The sequence below is a fragment of the Cynocephalus volans genome, chromosome 8 (genome assembly GCF_027409185.1).
Source record: "Cynocephalus volans isolate mCynVol1 chromosome 8, mCynVol1.pri, whole genome shotgun sequence".
Taxonomy (NCBI): Eukaryota; Metazoa; Chordata; class Mammalia; order Dermoptera; family Cynocephalidae; genus Cynocephalus; species Cynocephalus volans.
In genome coordinates this window covers 80,989,130-81,011,041 of record NC_084467.1, presented here as the reverse complement: position 1 = coordinate 81,011,041, position 21,912 = coordinate 80,989,130, and positions in this window count along the sequence as shown.

Sequence of the window (21,912 nt, the reverse complement as noted above, 5' to 3'; positions counted from 1 at the left end):
TGACCATTATCATTAGTAATTTACATTGGACATTTGATCTGGTCCCAAAGTTTTCCAATTATAAATTACTTTGCAATAACATGGAATTACCCTTTAAAACCACAAATATCATATTCTTTCCTTAATTAAAATCCTTCAGTGATTCATCATGGCCTAGAGAAAAAAACCCAAACTCAAGGCACACAAATTCTTTCCTTTTCAGACTCATGTCCTGTCATTCCTTCACATATTACTTATGCTCCAGTATTCTGAAGAACTTGTAGTTCCTAAACAAGATAGTATTTCTCACACCTAGTCCCTTTACATATTCTGATTAAAATCCCCTCCTCTCCTTGGCAATTTCTACTTATTTTAAATAATAAGCAGTTTGCATGTACCTCCTCCAAAAAGATTTCCATGTTCTCTACAGGCAATTAGGCCCTTCCTCCTCTGCGGTATTATAGTACCCCAAACATACTTCTATTATATCACTCAATATGCTTATATAATTTGTTTACAAAGATGTATTACCAATGAAAAGACTCTTCATTGAAGGCTCCTCAAAGAGAGGAACTATGTTTTAATCATCTTTGTATTCCCAATGCCAGACACACTGACAAATATGAATACATACAGAAATCAGAGGCCAAATAAAGATCATAGCAAGTTGAAGACAAGTAAGGGGAGTCCCAGTTGATTGCTATGAATATGGAGGATTTTTGCCATGTGCCTTTCTTTATGTGTTAGAGATCTGTTCTGCATAGATGGACGGAGCTAGCTTAAAAGGCACCGTCCCTCATTATGTCATGCTCTCTCTTCTAGGGAAACAAGGCCAAGTTTCCTGAGTGTACCTAGTGAAAGCCTCTGATATGTACTTAGGGATGTACTTAGGAAGAGAATAAAACATGAATTCCTCTTCTGGCTCATACCTACCCACTCACTGTTTCTGACATGGAGCCAGCAGAGGTATCAACAAGAGATCAGCACATCTACAATGCACTGTAGGTCTTCATATCAGGTTGAGCAAAGAGCTGGGGGAGGGAGAGGAGGTAAGAGATTGTGGGGAGTTTTAGAGGCAAATATATGTCGCAGGTGTTATATGGATCAATCAATTTCAACCTAAGTGAGGAAGCCAAAGTGTTCCACCATGATCTAGCTGATGATCTGTTGAGTGCTGGGGAGTGACAAGTAGATATGGATATTATGGGCACTGAACAAGGCTTTTTTTTTTTTTTTTTTTTTTTTTTGTCTTTTTTCGTGACCGGCACTCAGCCAGTGAGTGCACCGGCCATTCCTATATAGGATCCGAACCTGTGGCGGGAGCTTCGCTGCGCTCCCAGCGCCGCACTCTCCCGAGTGTGCCACGGGCTCAGCCCAAACAAGGCTTTTTGAACATGTGCTATGAATCGAGAGCTGTGGTTAGTGTACATGTGTCAAAGTAACCTGTGCAGGCAAAAGAACTCTTACGCAGTGGTAATGGATAAGCTTAGACAGTTTCCACAGAAGCCGTCTGCTTGCAGAGAGCTTGTCCTACTACCAAAATTTCATGGTGATGAGTTCCTGAGTAACTGGAATGAGCCTATGGAGTCAGGAGTGAGTGGAATGACCTTCTGAATATTTACCCTGGGCACATATGTCATAGTTCACAATAAATATAGAAATAGAATTACATGTTTATAAAACATCTCGTCAGCTACTAAAAAACTATTTTTGAAGAGGGTGTAGTAACCTAACTCTGCAGCAACATGGCAGAAGCAAATGATTATTTGGGGGAAGTAGGCACCTGGTACTCCCACATATTTAAGGATCACCTCTGAGGAACTCTGGAAATTGTAGGCAAATGCTTATTCTTGCCTAAAATAGGTCAATTAGATAGAAAATTGTTGTTGCTTTAAATTAAAAGAGGTGCATGGGGATGGGTTCCATGAGTTGCAGCAAAGTGTCTAGTCAAGAATAAAAGGGAAAATATATGATTCAAAAATCAGGTGGATTAATTCCAGAGGCAGAATAAGGTGCAATTGTCACTGTAGTTTGGCATCTGGTGAAAGGGGAAAGAGAGCAAGAATATATTAGTAACAAGCCAGAATATGTTAGAATATTGGTGTGGGAAGAGGGGTGAGATTGCTATAAACAAAATGGGTGCCTTTGGCTCTTATAATCCAGTGAGGATGTGGAGTGTATGTGGAATATATGCCGAATATAAGGCTTATATTCAAACCTTTTGGTAGAAAATCAACAGTGTAATAAAAAAGAGTGCCAGACCAGGATTTAGACCAGGGTTCCAGTCTTGCTTCTAACACTATGATCACTCACTGTCTTTAAGCCTATTTTCACACATATGCAATGATATACAATAAGAATAATAATACTGTACTGGGCAACATTTCAGAGTGGCTGAGAAAATCAAATGGCATAATACATATGAAAATATAAATACATTGTATAATTACCACCATTATATACTTTAGTCAACCCCCTAAACCAAAACAAAACAATGAACCGCTTTCATAAGAACTTTCAGTATTTCTCAAATGCTCTAATAGAAATAATGCCTCAGTTACATTTTTCCCCTAGAGAACTCTCTCCTGCAGACCACAGTCTTCCCTCTTCAATGTAAAATGAATATTCTCTGGGCCTGTTTCATTAGCTTTCATCTTGGGACTTCCCTTCATCACTATCCTGTATTAGAGCCATGTATCCCCTTCCTTGATTTACTCTTTTGTTTTGCTGAAGCGTTCTTTGTAGTTCCCTAAAAAAAATTCACGGTAGACAGATTACATAGATTAGATATATTTGGGGCCCTTGCATGTCTGAAAAGTCTTTATTCTACCTACGTATTTGATCAATAGCTAAACATATATGTATCCTTTGTATTATATTTACCCTCAGAATTTTATAAATATTACTCTTCTGGCTTCTAATAACCAATGTAGCTGTTGACATACCATGTTGATTCCCCTTTCTTTGTAATGAACTATTTTTCATTTTTTTCTTCTAGAAACTTTATTGGTACTTTAATGTCTCAAGTATTTTCTTAATCTCTGGTATTCTGAAATTTCATAATGGTGTACCTTTGGGTAGATCTTTTTAACTGCATCATGATGAGTATTCAGCAAGCTGTTTCAATCTGGATACTTATGTTCTTCAATTCTAGGAAATTCTTACAGAATATTTCTTTGATATTCCCACTCTTCTGTAGTCTCTCTTTTTTGCAACTACTATTAGTTGGTTATTGGATATCATATCTTGACCATTTAATGCCTTTTCCTAATTTCAATCTTTTTGTCATTTTCCAGGTAAATTTCTTAATCAATTATTAAAGTTTGTTTGTTTGTTTAGTTTTTTAGTGGTTGCCCTAGAGTTTGCAATATACATCTACAACTAATCCAAATCCACTTTCAAATAACACTATACTTCTTCACAGGTAGCACAAATAACCTTGTAATAACAAAATATTCCTAATTCCTCTCTCCTATCCCTTTTATCACTGCTGTCACTCATTTCATATATTCATAAGCTGTAATTATCAAATACATTGTTGCTATTATTATTTTGAACAAACTCATCTGTTAGATTAAGAACAAAAAAATAAGTTTTTATTTTACCTTCACTTATTCCTTCTCTAATACTCTTCCATGAAGATCTGAGTTTCTGACCTAAGTTATTTTCCTTCTCTCTGAAGTAGTGCTTTGAAAATTTCTTGCAAGACAAGTCTACTGGCAACAATTTCCCTCAATTTTTGTTTGTCTGAGAAAGTCATTATTTCACTTTTAGTTTCAAAGAATAACTTCACAGGACACAGAATTCTAGGTTGGTGGTTTCTTCTCAATAATTTAAATATTTCACTCCAATTTATTCTAGCTTACGTGGTTCCTAAGGAGAAGTCAGGTGTAACTATTATCTTTGCTCCTCTAATAAGTAAGGATTTTTACTCTCTGGTTTCTTTCAAGATATTTTCTTCATCTTTGATTTATTATGGTTTGAGTATGCTATGCCTAAGTGTAGTTTTTTTGTTTGTTTGTTTTTTAAGCATTATTCTGCTTGGTGTTCTCTGAATTTACTGGATCTGTGGTTGGGGAAAATCTCAGTCACTACTGCTTCTTCTGTTCCTTTCACTATTCTCTTTCTGGTATTCCCATTATGCATGTTACACCTTTTGTAGTTGTCTCACAGTCCTTGGATATTCTGCTGTTTTTTTCTTCAGTCTTTGTTCTCTTTGCTTTTCAGTTTTGGGGGTTTCTATTGATATATCATCAAGATACGTTGGAGATATATAGATACATGTATGAGATATATATTTTCTCAGCAGTATCCAGTCTACTAATGATTCCAACAAAAGCATTCTTCTTTTCTGTTAGTGTTTTTGATCTCTAGCATTACTTTTTGGTTCTCAGAATTTCTATCTCTCTGCTTACACTATCCACCTTTTTGCATGTTGTCTACTTTTTCCATAGGAGCCCATAGCATATCAATCACAGTTGTTTTAAATTCATGGTCTGATAATTCCAATATCCCTGCCATATATGAGTCTGGTTCTTATGCTCCCTATGTCTCTTCAAATTTGTTTTCTGTCTTTTAGTATGCCTTGTGTTTTTTTGTTGAAAGCCAGACTTAATATACTGAGTAAAAGGAACTCTGGTAAATAGGCCTTTAGTGACATAGTGGTAAAGTGTGGGGAGAGGAAGAGCATTCCAGAATCCTATGTTTAGCTGTCAGTTAGTCTTTTAGTTAGCCTGTGTCCCTAAGCTGTGAACTGCACAAGTGCTTCTCAGGTTTTCCCCTCCCCTAGGTGGGACAGGAAGGCTGAAGTTAGGTGTTTCTCTTCCTGCAGGTTAGTTAGGTTGTGATAAAATGCCAATAAGATTAGGCTCTGGTAAAATAGTTTCTCTTAAGGGTAGGCCTTTTTAAGAAGAACAGAATGCTCTGGAATATTTCAAAATGGTATTTTTTCCTTTCCCCTGCCAGAAACATGAGGGAATTTCCCCACAATATTCAATATGAGAACTTGGAAGAGCTCTTGGTAAAACTCACAAAGGTGCAGAGGACTGAATTGTGTTCTCCCAAAATTCCTTTTGTTGAAGCCCTAATCCCCAAAGTGATGATATTTGGAGATAGGGCCTTTGAGAATTATATTTAGATGAGTGGGGCCCTCACAATGGGATTAGTACTCTTATAAGAAAAGACACCAGAGAGCTTGCTCTCACTCCTTCTCTCTGCCATGTGAGGATACAGTGAGAAGGTGGGGTGGCTGTCTCTAAGCTAAAAAGAGAGCCCTCACCAGAACCTACCCATGCTGGCACCCTGATGTTAGACTTCCAGCCTCCAGAACTCTAAGAAAATAAATTTCTGTTGTTTAAGCTACCTACTCCATGGTACTTTTTTATGGCAGCCTGAGCTCAATTACAGGTTAGGTTTTCCTACCCTAATACGACTTCTTGCAGAAGTTTCTGCTCATGGGTTTTTGTTTCAGTAAGTTGTGTGATTCTCTGTATCCCCCTGTCTGTCTCTCCAAATTTGGAGGCAGTAGTTTCCCCTGTGACCTCACTTCTCTGAAAGATCTAAGAAGAGTTGTTGATTTTTCAGTTTGTTCAGCTTTTTACTTGTTGTTAGGATGGAGTGACAACTTTCAAGCTCCTTACATGCAGGACCAGAAACCAAAAGCCAAGGTACTTAATATTTTTTTTTAACTGTCCTATATGTTTTTAAATTACCAAAAGCTCTTTTTTATTCTCTGATTGTTTCTTCTCATGGCACCTTCTTGTTTTGTGGATTTGATATTTCTCTTATCTCTCTGAGGTAACTAATTACATTTTTAAAAAGTTTTCTGCTGTTATCCACATTGTCTCTTTTCTCCTTGTCTTTTTTACTGCTTGTTTGGTCTAGCTTTCATGCTGGAAGATTTACTCAAATGTCTGATAATCTTTAATAGTCTGTTCTTATTCATATATTTGTTCACTAAAAAATATTTATGTATTAACAGGCACTATTACAGGTACTGGGGATATAGCAGTGAACAAAAGAGACAAAGTTTCTGCCCTCATGGAGCTTCCATTCTAGTGAGGAGATTCAGACAATAAGCAAACAGATCACATATATGTGTGTGTATATATATGTATATGTATATATATCTTTGTGTACCCTTGTGTATATATGTGTGTGTATAGATATACACAAGGGTATTCAAAAAGTTCAAAGATTTGTAGTATCTTTTTCCATGAACTTTTTGAAGTATCCACATATATATATGGAGGAGTAAAACAGCAAGTGTGTGCGTTTATGTGCATGTGTATATGTATATAAATGTCAAGTAGTAATGTACACCATGAAGAAAAATAAATCAGGGTATATGGGGAATAAATGCTGGAGGCTATTATATCATGTAGGATGGTCAGGGAAGCCATCTCTTATAAGGTAAGAATTGAGAAGAGAATTAAAGGAGTGGAGCCCCTATAGATCTGAGGAAAGAGCTTTCAAGACAGAGCTAAGCATGAATGCAAAGGCATGTGCATACTTGGTCCTAAAACTGAGCCATTAAAAAGCTGACTAGAGTTTTATTTGTTGGCTATGCCATATCAACTGGTGGAGCAAAGTGGCCATTTTCACAGAGGTAATCTCCCTTTCCGTGGGGCTATTTTCCCTGGTGAAGAATCTTACAATCTCTTGTCTAAGGGATTATAAACTTTCTTGGAGAGGTGAGACCAGGGACTCTGAGGATGCAAGAGTTTAATGTGTATATTTCATTTAATTCCCCTGTTTTCACCTATATTCTTCATTTGGAATCTCTGCTGTGCCTGGTATTGCCAAATCCATCTTTCCAGTTCAACTTCTCCAGAAAATTAACCTCCAACTTCCTCCACAGAATTGTAGGGTGGGTTTTCTGGATGTTCAGGGTGGAAGAGGAAACCTGGGGAGGGGGTCTAATGGATTTGTATGTAATCCTTCATCACTCCACTCGTGCCCCTGTTGATTCTAATTACAGTACTAAGCCCCTCAGGAGTTTCATGAAGTTTTCATTTCTCCTTCTGTAGGCACTTAGGTAACTTTCTTTTACAACCAAATCAATTACCACTCCTCTCTGTTTTCCAGCTTCCTCATTTAAATCTCTCATTTGCTGTTTTACTCCTCTCAATATCTTTGTTTTTGTGGGTTATTTTTTGTTTGTTTGTTTTTTAATTCTCTATCAGTTCACAAACAAATGTTTGCAAAAGGAGAGAATGTAAACAAATGAGGTCAATCTGCCTTTTGGAACTAGAGGACTGTGTTATTTTTTTTTCAATTAATTCCTTCTCTATATCCACTGTCATCACTTACAGATACTATTCCTGTTCTAAGATCTACCAAAACTCACTTAGGTTTCTCATTAAAACATCCTCTCTTATCTTGAACATAATCACTGCAAAGAAAAGATAAATGTTGAGGTGATGGACATCCTATCTAACCTAAGTGAATCATTGTATAATATATGCATGTATTGAAACAACACACTGCACTCCACAAATATGTATTGTCTTAGTCCGTTTCTGTTGCTTATAACAAATCCTTGAAACTGGGTAATTTATAAAGAAACAATAAATATTGCTTACTGTTTTGGAGGCTGGGAAGTCCAAAGTCCAGGGAACATATCTGATGAGGGTGTTGTTGGTAATGACTCTACACAGTGACACAGAGTCACACATGGCAGATGGAGGAACTGAGAGCTAACCTCTTCACTTGCTCTTCTTTTTAAGCCCTCAGAACCACTTCCATGACCACCATTAAACCATCAACCTATTACTGAGTGAACGGATCACTCTATTCATTAGGCATGGTCCTCACAATCCAATCACCCCCTAAGGTCCCCACCTTTCAGTTACCATAATAACCCTTAACCCTCTAAACACTGTCAGTGGGATTAAGCTTTGATGAGCTTTTGGGGGAATCCAATCCACAACATGTATGATTAAAAACAAAAAAGTAAATAAAAGTAAATAAAGAAAAAAAAATCCTCTCTTATTTCTGCAAATCCAAATTTTATATCTCAATCTACAAAACCTTCCCTGACCAATTTTATTCCATAATTATCTTTCCCTAATTAATAGCATTAAAAAATGGCCCTCTAATTATTTGATATATAAATTTACTTCCTTATTATAATCCCTTAACACTTCGTACAGTGTTGTTTCGTAAGTAGTTGGTGAATGAATTATGTTCCTATAACATCAGTGATAGGATACACCGATAATATTAACAATAAACTTCTAGAAACCCAAGGAAACAATCTCAGTTGTAGGCAATATCTCATACATTTAACTTCTAACATTTATTACTGGGAGAGGGCATCTTCTACTGCCAAGTATTGTCCTAGGCACTTCACACATCTCACTCCTTTTACAAAAATTCTTTGTATCAAGATTCCCATATGGTTTTGGGATTACCTATTAATCCATCTGTCTTATTCTTCCACTGTAAGTTCCTTGAGGGTAGGGGCTGTGTCTTCATAATTGACTCTCAAGGACCAGTAGAATGAATAGCACATGGCAGGCACTCAATAGATACTTATAATACTGTACTTTGAGAGAGATTGTTAAGTAAACTGATTCCACCGAGGAATATAAAATTAAATGTATTTATGAAACTCCCCAGATTAGAACTCACACTCCTAGATTTCAGGAACCAGCAATGCTCCCCAGGCAATTTACCTAGTTTCGATTGTTAAAATTTCCCTACTTTTTAGAATGACGGCATTAGATTAATAATCTCCAACATCACTTTAAGGTCTAAAAATAAATGAGTAATAGTCTACAACAACAAAATTAAAAGCAATGTTTTCTCTATCAAGACTCTAATTTTCATTATTATCTTTTACTCTAGAAAATGAACTTTGTTCTATTAAGATCAATGTCTGTAATACAGTTGGCCCAACTGCATTTTCATTTGTGTCAGCCCTACAGATAGCTCCAACATCACATCTTGTGTTTGGAAAGCATATAGCACCTTACTATAGATAAATAATCTAATATAGGACTTAAGCCCCAGTGGTTTTTAAGAAAGAACCTAACTATTTACATCTGAAACCCAAGTATGAGAAAACAAACTAAACAGAGAGACTTCCATTCTAGCAATGGTGGATTTAGCTTATTTTGAAACAAAATTCCTGCAGAGAACACTAAAAAAACTGAGAAAATATGCAAAACATCTGTTGGAAGGCAGCAAGAATTTGCTAGACCAACATCCAGAGAGAAGGAAAGCAGAGAGAGAGAAACCCAACATGTGGTGCCATTTTTCTCTGGAGGCATTCTCTGAAAGTTGTAGCTGACAGCCTGAGAAGCTAAGCAAAGCTTTCAACAGTCTCAAGTAGTTGTAGATGGATGATGGGGAGGTGATTAGTTTTCAATCAGGAGTTGGACAGTTAGAACTGATCACTGTATTCAGCAAAAATGCCTGACAGAAGGAAAAGTAATCCCTTATGGAGAAAATATCATTGAGAGCCTCCAATTACAAATTAACACTGTAATCAATCACAACACCCAGCACACAATAAAAAAATACCCAAGCATACAAAAAAGATGAGAACAGACTAAAAACCAAGGAAGAAAGCTGACTGTAAAGAAATCAAAAAAAGCTTAAAATATTGGCATTATCCTAACCAGACTATAAAATAACTGATTAATATGCTCAAGATATTTTATGACAATTTGGAGAATTATGGAAGAGACTTTTAGACAATAAAAGTAAACACAATGGAGATTCTATAAATAAAAAATACCAAAATGGGAAACAACTCAATGGATGGGTTAAACAGCAGATTAAACACAGTACAAACAGGTGAGAGGAAAATATCCAGACTGAAGCATTTTAAACAAAAGGATTCAGGATACAGAAACAAAACAAAACAAAACCATACTAGACATACAAGGTGATAAGAGTTTGGATGTGCTGTCCCTGCCATAACCCATGTGGAAATCTGATCCCCAATGTGGCAGTGCTGGAAGCTGTTTGAGTCATGGGGGCAGATCCCTCATGAATGGATTAATGCTCTCCTTGGGGGAGGAGGGGTAGTGAGTGAGTTCTCGCTTGGTTAGTTCCCACAGAGCTGTTTGTATAAAACACCGTGGCACCTACCCTCTCTCTCTTTTGCTTCCTCCGGCCATGTGATCTGCTTGTACCCACTGGCTACCTGCCACTTTCCATCATGAGTAGAAACAGCCTGAGGCCTGTGCCAGATGCAGCTGTCCCAGAATTGTAAGCCAAATAAACCTCTGTTCTTTACAAATTGCCCAGTTTCAGGTATTCTGTTATAGCAACATAGAATGGACTGAAACACAAGGCATCATTAGACTTGTGAAATGGTCAAACACAGAAATAAGTGAAGTCTGACAAGGAGAGAAGAGAATGGGCAGGATGAAAATAGAGTGGCTAAGAATTTTCCAAAATTTACCAAACACATCAAGTCATAGGTTCAAGAACCATAATAAATTCCGAACAGATTAAATGAAGTAACAAATTAGCAAAGTAAAACTGGAAACTAAAAAATAAAATCTTAAAAGGAGCCAGTGAAAGAAGGCATATTACTTTTAAAGGGAAATAATAAGACTGAAAGCTCACTTTTCAATAGGAACAATAGAACCTAGGAGACAACTGAATAATAACTTTCAAGAGCTGAAAGAAAGTAATTGCCAACATAGAATTTCATATCTGGGATAATTATGTTTTGAAAATGAAGGAGAAATAAAGAAAAATTTTAAGACAAAAATAAAACCAGGGACTTTGTCACCAGTAGACCCACACTTAAAGGAGATACTAAGGGAAGTTCCTTAGGCACAAAACAAATGATATCTCATGGAAGCACAAAGATGCCAGAATAAATGAAGAGTAACAGAAAGGGGAAATGTAAATATGTGGATAACTCTAATCAGTAATGACTATAAATAAAAATGATAACATATAGTGAAGTTTAAAACATATGTTGAATTAAAACATATGACAACAATAGCAAAAAAGCCAGAGGGATAGTAAATGTACCTAAGGTGCTTTAAGATCCTTGAGTTGCCCATGGACTGGTAAAAGTACTCATTTATATTATATATCAATAAGTCAATAATGCATGTTGAAATTTCTGAGTTAACCACCTAATTATGGTAAAAGACTAACAAGCTAATAGGGAAAAATAGATTTAAAACAAATAAAACAACTTCAGAAATCCAAAAGCAGACAAATGAGAGATAAAGGAACATATAACATGAGAGACAAATAGAAAACAAATACAGTAGTCCTTCCTTATCTACGGAAGATATGTTCCAAGACCCCCAATGGATGGCTGAAACTACAGATGGTATAGAACCTTATATATACTATATTTTTTCCTATATATACATACCTATGATAAAGTTTAATTTATAAATTAGGCACAGTAAGAGATTAACAACAATAACTAATAATAAAATAGAACAATTATCACAATATACTGTCATAAAAGTTATGTGAATGTGGTCTCTGTCTCTTTCTCTCTCCCTCAAAGTCTCAAAGTATCTTATTGTACTGTATTCACCCTCCTTCTTGTGACGACGTGAGATGATAAAATTTGAACTGCAGTTGATCACATTTAACTAAAACCATGAAAAGCAAAACTGCAATAAGGGGGGACGACTGTAGTGAGACGGTATGTTAAACCCAAATACATCAGTAACTAAACATAAGACTAAATTCTACAACTAAAATAAAAGATTGGCCCAGTGTGGGGGGAAAAAACTATATGCTGCTTACAATAAAAATGTTTAAACTACTAAAATATAAATAGGGTCAACGAAGGGGGCGGAGGGAAGAAGACACAAGAATTACAATTCCTTGAAGTTGATACGACAAGCGAACAGAAAGGACATTGCTGGGAGGGAGGGTTCAGGAATGGGCCACAATAATCAACCACATTGTATATTGACAAAATAAAATAAAATTAAAAAAATAATAAAATATATAAATAGGGTGAAAGTAGAAGGATGGGGAAAGCTATACCATACAACCAATAATCAAAAGAAAGCTGCCACTAGCTGATGACTCATTTCCGCACAAAGAAATGAGGCACACCATAAATGGTAAATAGGCAGGTAAATATAAAAGACTGAATAAATATATTTTTTTCTTGGCTCTCCTTTTAACTTCTCTAAAAGACATAAGAATATATTAAGCAGTAATTATAACTATTGTTGGGTCTATTATACATGTGCGTATGTGTGCATGGGTGCATGTGTATATGACATCGATGTGGAAGAAATGGAGCTATAATGGAGCAAAGTTGCTATATTTTTCTAGAATTAAATTAGTATTGATATGAAGTAGTAAAGTAAGATGCATGTTGTAGTATCTAGAGAAAGCACTAAGAAAATAACTTCAAAAAAGTTCAAAAAGCAACAGAAAAATTCAAATCGTATATTAAAAAATATTCATATAACAGACAAGGAAGGAACAGACCAAAAAAGACACGAGACATCTAGAAACCAAATAGCAAAATGGCAGCCCTAATAGTGGTGATGGTCGTACGACATAGTGAATATACTAGAAGTCACTTTAAAATAGTGAATTTTAAGTTGTGTGTTGTATCTCAATTTTTAAAAATTTTAAATAGCAGACCTATAGTCAACATCAATACTTTCAATACTTAATATTGAAAGACTGAATGCTTTTCCCCTAGGATCAGAAATAAAGCAAAGATATCTTCTCTGGCCACTTTATATCTAGAATACAGTGTGGAAAGGAAGAAGTAAAATTGTCTTTAAAGATAGCATGATCCTGTAGTAGAAAATCCTAAGGAATACACACACACACACACACACACACACACACTCTACTAGAATGAACAAGCAAGTTTAACAAGGTCACAGGATATAAGATCAATATACAAAACAACTGTACAACTATATTTCTTATGTATAGCAATGTACGATCTAAAGTGAAATTAAAAAAACAATTGCATTCTCAATAGTATCAAAAAGAATAAAATTATCAAAAATAAATTTAACAAAAGAAGTGCAAAACATATCTTTAAAACAACTAATTACTGCTGAAAGAAATTAAAGATGTAAATAAATAGAGAGATATTACATGTTCATGGATTGGAAGACTCAATATTAATAAAGGCAATTCTTCCCATATTGATCTATAGAGTTAATAAAAAAACCTAGATTTCCTTTTTTTTTTTTTGTAGAACTTAGCAAACTGACCCTAAAATTTACACAGATATTCAAAGGATCTAGAATAGTCAAAACAATTTTGGAAAAGAAGAACAAGGGCCGACCCCATGGCTCACTCGGGAGAGTGCGGCGCTGGGAGCACAGCAGCGCTCCCGCCGCGGGTTTGGATCCTATGTAGGGATGGCCGGTTCGCTCACTGGCTGAGCGCGGTCACAGAAAAGGACAAAAAAAAAGAAAAGAAAAGAAAAGAAGAACAAAGTTGAAGGACTTACACTAGCCAATTTCAAAACTTACTACAAAGCCACAGCAAACAAGACTGTGCTACTGGCATAAGGAGAGACATATAAATCAATGGAACAGAATAAAGAGGCCAGAAATAAATCCTTACATTTATGGTTAACTGGGGGTTTTTGCCCCCTTTTTTTTTTGATAAAGGTGCCAAGGCAACTGAATGAAGGATAGTCTTTTCAACAAAGGGTATTGGGACAATTAGATATTACATTTTTTTTTAAAAAAAACTTGAATCCATACCGCATATCATTTACAAATTTTAACTCAGAATGAATCATAGACCTACATGTAAAACATAAAACTATAAGTCTTCTAGAGAAAATAAGACAAAAATATTGTGACCTTTGGTTAGGCAAATAATTTTTAACATAATACCATAAAAGAAAAAAATTTATAAATTGGGCTTCATCAAAAAAACTTCTCCCTTTCAAAAAGATACTCTTAAAGAGAATAAAAAGACAAGCCACAGAATGGAAGAAAATATTTGCAAAGCATATACTTGGTAAATGACTTGTATCTAGAATACATTTTTAAAGACTTTCAAGACTCGATAACATGAAAACAAACCAATTTAGAAAATGGGCAAAAGATTTGAACAGGTACTTCAGCAAAGAAGATGTATGAATGGCAGATAAGGACATGAAAAGATATTCAACATTATTAATCATTAAGGAAATGCAAATTAAATATATGAGATACCACTACATACCTATTACAATGGCTAAAATTAGAAAGACTAGCCATATCAAGTGTTGGTGAGAATATGAGGAACTAGAACTCTCATACATTCCTAGTTGGAAAGTATATGGTACAACAACCTTGGAAAACAGTTTGACAATTTCTTAAAAAGTTAATCATACACCTACCATATAATCAAGCCATTTCACTCCTAGGTATTTTGTAAAAAAAAAAAAAAAGAAAGCATATGTTGACACAAAGACTTATATATGAATGATTTATTTATAATATCCCAAAACTAGAAACAACCCAGATGTCCCTCAACAGATGAATGGATATTGTGATATATCCATACAATGGCATACTATTCAGCAATAAAAAGGAGTGAACTATTATCTACACAACGAACTGGGTCAATCTCAAAAATTATTATGCTGAATGAAAGAAGCCAGACCCTCTCCCCCCAAAAAATACATACTGTACATTTCCTTTTATACAAAACTCTAGAAAATGCAAAATAATCTACAGTGACAAAAAAACAGAATAATGGATAATGGGAACAGAAGGGTGGGATTACAAAAAGGCAGGAAGAAACTTTTGGGGATAATGGTTAATGTTCATTATATTGATCATGGTGATGATTTCATAGATGTGTACATGTGTCAAAACATCGCATCATACACTGCCGTTTATCACATGTCAATTATACCTTCATATAGCCCCTTCTCCTTACACATAAGCCTGAATCTCTTAAAGGTTTTAAAACAGCTCGAAAAATGTTTAATAATGATGTGTCCTTTTTTTGGAAAGGGCAGCTGGCCAGTAAGGGGATCTGAACGCTTGACCTTGGTGTTATTAACACTGTGCTCTAACCAACATGTGTCATTTTTAAATTAGCAAATTCTGTTGTGTCAGAAAAGAAGTGCAGGTGTCCAATACTGGGGCTACCTAAAATATTTCCTATGGTGGGGTTCTAAAATTTGCAGCAATTCTGGCTACTCCATTACCAGTTCCTTACTTTTGCTGCTATGGAAACCAAAATTAATGCCAGGCAGCTGAAGTCAAGCAAAGAAAGCAAAACTAATCCTTTGTTATGCAAAGTGAAAAATAATCTTTCTGAAACACTTTGATATTCAGTGAAAAAGGTCCCAGAAGTAACCATATCCCAATTATTTTTCAAAAGGAAAAACAACTCCAACTTTTATATAAAATAACCTGCACTGCTGATAAAGCTATAAAAATGCCACCTTTGCTCTTCCAGCATTTTCTTTCAGTGGTAAGATCTTTTAAAACTGTGAAACAGAAGAGTTCTGATTATCAAAATGGGGATCTCCTACATTTTTGTAAGAAGTAGCTATTTTTCATTTTCTTAAAGCACAGAAATTGCCAAGGTTAGGACATATTGACAAGTTTCTGTGTGCACGGAGGGAAGGGGAAAGCAGCACCAAGTGAGTTCTTAAAGGAGAAAGGGAAGCTGCTGCTAAATATGCTTTTCTGGGTGGGGAATTGAGGCAAACTCAGGAGAGTGCAATGTTTATCTGGCTTGAAGTTCTACCCAGCATGGTTTTGAGAGCTACGGTTATTGGGAATTCTCAAACATTAGATCAAAACCTAAAGTAAATGGGATAGAGAATATTTAGATTTTCAGGTTATTGTTAAAAAGACTCTTTAGTCAGCTTTGGAGCAGTAAAAAATAATGGTTAAGAGCACAGACTCTGGAGTTCAAGTGTTAGATTTAGATTCCAGCTCTGTCACTTACTAGCCACGTGCATTTGGGTCTAAACCTCAGCTGTCTCATTTGTAAAATGCAGATAACAGTCCTTCTTTTACAGCACTTTTGTGAGGATTAAATCAGATCATAAAATAGCAATACAACTTACTAGTTAAGAGTGTGACCTCTAGAGACAGGACGCCTGATTTGAATCCTTGGCTCTGCCACCTACCAATTATATTAATATACATAAAGCACTTAAAACAGTGGGGCACATAGTAAGCCAAGTGGTAGCTATTATTAAAACATACTTTGCAAATAGTAAGCCTCAATAAATATTAATTACTACTATTAAACAATAGGCACAATGCACACAAGGTTTTTATTTCTAATGTAGCTCTAATGTTTTAAAAGAAAATGCTTTTTTCCCTTGGATGCTCAGAGTAGTAAAAGGAAGGGTGGCCCTTGTTTTATAACAGAATTACATGTCTGTTACTACCCCTCCTTCTGGAATGCTCAAATCTTATGGTTATTTTGTAGTTTAGATTTCCATGAAGCCTTGTCTGATGATATTCCAGTTTTTGGTCTCCTTCCATACTAGTCACACAGTAGATATTTAATAAACATTTTGTTACTTGATTTAATTGGGTAACAGAGGCATCCACAACTCAGGCTCTTCCTTGCAACATTCAGAGTTTGGGAGGACAACAGAGGAGAAAACAAGTTGAAATTATACAAACCTGGTTATAAAATTAAGGGCTGCTCAGAGTGGAGAAATAACTATCACAAAATAAAAGGTCAGTTAGGAATAGAATGAAAATGTGTGAATACCAGAGTGAACGGATTAATAATGGTGGTCAGGTGTGTGGTTCTGACGGCTTTAAAAGAAGAGCACATGAGAGATTAGACCCTCTCTGCTCTGCCATTTTCTACCATGTGACACCCCTGGGTCACTGTTGCCACCACCAAGGCCGTCACCAGCTGTGTTTCCTGGACTTTGGACTTCCTAGTCTCCAAAACTGTAAGCAATAAATTTCATTTTCTTACAAATTACCTAGTTCCGTGTATTTCGTTAACAGAAATGGACTAATACACAGACTGAAAGGATGGTGCCAAAGGTCATAAAGTGAATGAGTTCAAACCTAGGTCTATTCCTCTTTCCTCCCTCTTCATTTTCTCTTCCATGGACTATTGTAATTATCTCCTAACTGGTCTCCTTGCCTCCTTTCAAATCTATTCTACAAACTCCTCTCATAATCTTCCTAAAACTTGGCTTTGTGAGTAGGTCACTATTCTGTTTAGAAAACTTAAATGGCCCCCTAGGCCTTAATAAATCACATCCAAACTCTTCAGCCTAGCATACAGGTTCCTTTTCCCAAAGTCTGGTCCTCAGTTTCCTTTCCAGAATTACTTCCCACTACTAGGGCCAACTAAATGGACATGTCATCTGTGCAGTCACACAGTGCCCCGAGCTTCAAGGGCCCTGCCCTTGTTTTAATGCTCTGTTATTGCTATATAGAAACTGTTAATTTTTTAACAAGATGCTCTGTATTTTCATTTTACAATGGGCCCTGCATATTATGTAGCCAATCCTGCCTATTATACCTTATACTTTACCTTACAAAAGCAAAACTGCATTATTTACTAGACCCCAAACATACTCTTTACTTTCATATCTCAATGCCATACCATACTGTTTCCTCTATCTGAAATTACCATCCTGATATCTGTCTACCAAAATTCTACCTACCTTTTAAATGCTCACTTTATAAAACTTCAAAAGGTTAATTACATGTAAATTAAGACCACAAAGAGTTAACCATTTTATACCCATACAGCCCTTCTTATTTCAGGTTCTGAGATATTAAACCCTAATGCTCTAAGGCAGAACTCAGCAAACTTTTTCTGTAAAGGGACAGAGAGAATGTTTTACGCTTTGTGAGCCATACAATCTCTGTTGCAACTACTCAACCCTGCCATTGTCAGGTGAAAGCATCTTTCACAGTAAGTAAACAAATTAATGTTGCTGTGTTCTTTAAAACTTTATTTATACACTAAGATATGAATTTCATATAATGTTCATGTTGCAAATTTTTTTTTTTTCAATCAACTAAAAATGTAAGGAAGCATTCTTGGCTCAAGGACTGTATTAGTCCATTTATGTCGCTTATAACAAAATACCTGAAACTGGGTAATTTACAAAGAAACAATATTTATTGCTTATAGTTCCAGAGGCTGGGAAGTCCCAAATCCAGGGAACACATCTGGTGAGAGCCTTATTGGTGGTGACAGTGACACAGGGGTCTCACATGGCAAAATGGCGGAGCAGAGAGAGAGAGAGAGCTCCCCACATGCTCTCCTTTTAAAGCCCTCAGAACCAGGCCTATGACCACCATTAAACAATTCACTATGACAGTGTCCTCACAATCTAATCACCTCTTTAAAGCCTCACATTTCAATTACCAGTATAGGATTTCCCACCCTCAACAGTTACAGTGGGGATTAGGCTTCAGTGACTTTGGCAGACCATTCAGTCCACTGCATTCCACCCCCAGCTCCTCAAAACTCATCTCCTCAAAACTCACATACAAATACATTAATTTTGTCCCCAAAGTCTTAACTTGTTTCAACTGAAAGGTCCAAAATTCAAAGTCTCATCTGTGAAATCAGAACAAGTTATTTACTTCCAAGGTACAATGGTGGGACAAGCATATTCCAGTTCAAAAAGGGACAAATAGACTAAAAGAAAGGGGTAAAAGCAAATCTTAAGCAAGTATGAAACCCAGCAGGGCAGGCATTAAATCTCAAGGCTGGCAAATCATGTACCCTGACTCCATGTTTGACATCCTCTTCAGACTGTATGTGCGTGTGTAGGGGATTGGGCCTCCAAGTCCTCAGGCAGCTCTGTTACTATGGCTTTCCTGGTCTGAGGCCATGCTTCAGCTCTTACAGGCTGGTGTTGCATGCTGGTAGCTCCACAGTTCTGGGATCTCCATGGCACTCCCACTCTCATGGTTCCACTAGACATGGCACTGATGGGGTCTGTCTGTTGCAACTCCAACCCCACATTTCTGCTCTGCACTGCTATAGTGAGGACTCTATTGCAGTGACTCCAACTCTGTGACATATCTCTTCCTGGGCACCCAAGCTTTTTTCACACATCCTTTGAAATCGGGGTGGAGGCTCCCAAGCCTTCACAGCTCTGGCATTCTGTGAGCCTACAGACCTAACATCACATGGACAGTGCCAAGGCCTCCTGTTTGTATCTTCTGAAACTGTAGGTCCAACCACATCTGGGGCCAATTTAGTCACAGTTGGAGTGCCAAAAGCAGCTAGGGTTCTGGTGTTGGGAGCAGCATCAGGAGGTGGTCCTGGGTAGCGAGCCCATGTACGGCGCCTCAGACCTGTTCCCTGAGACTATTCTGTCTTCCTAGGCCTCTGGGCCTATAATGGAAGAGGCAGCCTCTGAAATACCTTTAAGATCTTTTTTCCTTCCTCTTGATAATCCTTTTATTCTGTACTAATCTCTTTAACAAAGAGTCGCTGGGCTACACTATTGCATCTTTCTTCTGAAAATGCTCTCTGCATTTCTACCACATGGCAAGGCTGCAAATTTTCCAAATCTTTATGCTCTGCTTCCCTTTTAATTATAAATTCTGGCTTTATGTTATGCCTTTGTCACCATAACTCATAGTAGGCTGTTACAAGCAGCCATGCAGCTTCCTGAATGTTTTTCTGCTTAGAAATTTCTTCTGCCAAATACCTTGGGTCAGCACCTTGAAGTTCCACATTCCATAAAGCTTTTAGGTGTGAAGAGAATGCAGCCAACTTTCTTGCCAGTTCATAGCAAGGGTGATCTTTGCCCCAGTTTCCAATAAGCCCCTTCTCATTTACATCTGAGATCTTCTCAGAATGGCCTTTACTGTCCATATTTCTATCAGCATTCTGCTCACCACCATGTAACCAGTCTCTAAGACATTCCAAACCTTCCCTGGTTTTCTTGTCTTCTAAACTCTCACAAGCAGCTAGGCTTTTTCTAGCCTGCTCCTCCAAATTCTTCCAACCTCTCAACACCTGGTTCCAAACCTGCTTCCATATTTTCAAGTATTTGTTATAAACAACACCTCACTTCTCTGGTACCAATTTTCTGTATTAGTTTGTCTCTGTTGCTTATAATAAATAACCTGGAACTGGGTCATTTGTAAGAAAATGAAGTTTACCTGCTTACAGTTTCAGAGGCTGGGGTGGGGGTGGGAGGCAGCATTCAATCCACTGCAAGGACCAAAGGCAGAGGGCCAGATTTGGTTCATGAGCCAATCCCTCCCTTAAGATATTCATGGTACAGAAGCTCTTATGTACTTAGAATGGCACTAGCCATGTACCATTCTTGGGAGAACTGAGAAAACAATCATTCAAATCATGTTCTATAGACAATTCTCTCATAGAATGCCTGTTGAGATTGGCTGCGTTATAGTGACAAAAATTAAAATGAAAGAAAACAAAAAGAACTGGTGAAAACATACAAAAGGGCCTCTTAGACCTGGGTAGTTGGAGTATAAATTGATAAAACCATTTTGGAAGATATTTAGGCATTGCTGGTGTAGATCATCTTCGAAAAGCCCTAAGTCTCCCTGCATGTTTTGCTGAGTAGGCCAAGAATATAAGGCCCTGACTGCCGTTTTTCATTTGCAGCAAGCAACATTGAGGAATGAAGTGAGCAGGCTTAGCACCACTCATTAATACGTGTTCTTCCATTCAGTACTCCTCTCTGTTAATGTAACCAACTGCATGTGCAGGCATCCATTGACGCCCACTTGTGTTATTCCCAAACTTCTACTTCTTTGTGAAATTTGGGGGCTAGAGAACCAACAAGAACATGAAGCTCTGAATTTAAAAAATCCTTTGTCTCTGACCCAGGCATATTATATATTCTTCTAGCAACCATAAAACAGGCTAGCTTGTTAGCCTGCAAGTACAGTAAAATCTCAGACTTTTCATAGTTCTTGACAGGTGCTATCTACTAAAGTTGAAGATATGAATAAGCTGTAACCCAGCAATTCTACTCCTAAGTGTACACTCAACAGAAATGCATGGAATGTGTACTAAAAGACTTATATAAGAATGTTCATAACAGCATTTATTTTTGCTTTATTCCTCATACTGTTGTTTAAAATTTCTTTTAAATTCTACCTCTCAAGGATAGAATGACCCACATGGTAATGGATTAGAGCTGGAGACATAAATATGAACTCACTGTTTGCTTAATATAGATACAGATGGATGCTTATAGAAATATTTATAGATATGTACCTATACATGAATTAGTACACACACATATATTTCTTTGCCTTGTCAGTGGAAAGGGCCTAAAAAAAAATGACACCCTAGTAGCAACAAGCACACTGAGCACCCACACTTTGGTTTCTAACAGCTTTCTCCAATAAAAAGAACCAGTGCTCCTTGGAGTAATAGCTGATTCTAGTCTAGGACAGAAAACATACACGATGAGTCTGGAGCATTTTGTAGTGCCGAAAATAAGAAAACACAACAAAAACAAAACAAAACAAAGAACATCAATAGGGCTATGACAGAAACAAAACAAAATAAACACCCACATTGATAGGAATATGACAGAAGAGCAGAAGTGTCACCTGAAAGAGCTTGCAATGGAAAAGCTGGAACAGTTTGAGCAGCAAAATAAATAAAACAGTATTATATTATAACCCAAAGTATAAAATAAACATCCATGAGCCCATACTAATATAAATAAGTGTTTGAATAAATTAATAAATGGGGGAGAAGAGACAAGTATCCTGTGCAGAAGAACTCCAAATAATTTATGTAGATACTCCATTCTCAAGAAAGGGGAACATAACTCCCCATTCCTTAGGTGTGTCTGCACACAGTGGCTTCTTTCCTGAGTACCGTATGAAAAGGGGGCTGGGAGGGGCGGGGAAGTAACTTTACATTGGAGAAACCTGATAAGCACTGTATCAGCCAGGTGATGTTAATCTATATCAACAGTTATAAATCATGCTGATACTATGCCTCCTTGATATAATGTAGTCTTCCTCTTAACAATCCATAATC